This window comes from Herpailurus yagouaroundi, unplaced genomic scaffold, assembly GCF_014898765.1.
Source record: "Herpailurus yagouaroundi ecotype Mexico unplaced genomic scaffold, PumYag 250, whole genome shotgun sequence".
Classification (NCBI taxonomy): domain Eukaryota; kingdom Metazoa; phylum Chordata; class Mammalia; order Carnivora; family Felidae; genus Herpailurus; species Herpailurus yagouaroundi.
In genome coordinates this window covers 11,864,605-11,866,136 of record NW_024412467.1, presented here as the reverse complement: position 1 = coordinate 11,866,136, position 1,532 = coordinate 11,864,605, and positions in this window count along the sequence as shown.

Here is a 1,532-nt window from a genome sequence, read left to right as displayed (position 1 = left end):
AACCGTCTGAAACATCGACTATGACGGCTCATAAACTCGGCGCCCGGAGAAACCAGGCAGGGAACGAGGTGAACAAGGAGGATGAGTCCGCTGTTTTGGCATAGACACAATTTTGCAATATTAAAAGTGAGTGGGAAGAGCTTTCTATTCTGTAGAGAAAGACACTCTTGCCCATATTTCCTGAAATAACTTGCTCTTGTCCCTCTATGACTTGACTTTGATAGAGACACAGACGCGGGGAAATCACTTTCTATGAGACAGTAGTACAGGCTGAATGGCCCCCCGTCCTTGGCCTCGGGGCTGGGCCAACAGAAGCATCACCTGGGGAGCCCGCCCTGAACACAGGGGGACAGATTCCACTCTGCTATCGCTGGGCGGACACCGTGGGCCCCAGGGGCCTCGGATGCCAGACCCCGAGATCTGTTTTTAAAAGAAAGTGGACTTTTGACTCTCCCCATTTTGAAGGTTGGCCCACATTTCTTTTTTATTACTCTCTGGATTAAACAAGACTTCAGGCCAGTTTCCATCAAAGAGACACTGATACATTGGTTTTTGTTTGGTTTTGTTTTGTTTTTCTTTTCTTTTTTTTTTTTTTTTTTTTAACCTCTGGCTAAGCTGTCACTGAGGTTGTAATAGGGTTATTATTCAACAGGTGGCCTGGGTGCCGTTGAACATTGAGCTATCTGGCAAACAGACACTGTTCCTCGCCCCCAGCCTCACTCCCAGTGCTTCCCTGCCTCCTCAAAACCCAGAAGACCTCCCCAGTTCCAGGACTGACAGTTCTCTGGCCCCGAGGCTACCATCCATTCTGACCAATTGGTGCTCGTGTCCTGTGGGTGGGAAAATATGTTTACACCCCCCCCCCCCACTTCCTGTAATAGTCACACTGGTGTTCCACCCCGGGCCAGGACTTCCTGCTGTGACATTTCGCCCTCAGACAGTGAGATAAGACAGGACTGGCCATGCCGTGCGACCCGTGCTTGCTTTCTTTTATTTTTTTTTTTTAACATTTATTCATTTTTTGAGAGACAGAGACTTGAGAGACAGAGTGTGAGTGGGGAAGGGGCAGAGAGAGGGAGACACAGAATCCGAAGCAGGCTCCAGGCTCTGAGCTGTCAGGCACAGAGCCCGACGCGGGGCTCGAACCCACAGACGGTGAGATCATGACCTGAGCCGAAGTCAGATGCTCAACTGGCTGAGCCACCCGGACGCCCCCGTGCTTTCTTTAAATTGACCAGGGTCCCGATTCTGCATCCTTTCTCTTCCTCTCCCTTCTTTGGGAATCATGTTCTCTTCCCCCGGACGCAGGGCCCCAAGCCCTCCCTAATGCTCCAAAAGAAGAATGGCTCCCCAGATGCCTCTTATTCACCGGGGAGGAAATAAATCCTACTTGCTATATCATGTGTTGGGCTTCAACCTTAGCTCTGTTACTCACAAGGCACACGGCCATAGGCAAGTCACTTCTTTCTGAACTTGGGTTTTCATTTGTCAAGTGAGGAATAAGGGGCCCAACCCCATAGACCTTCTGAGAC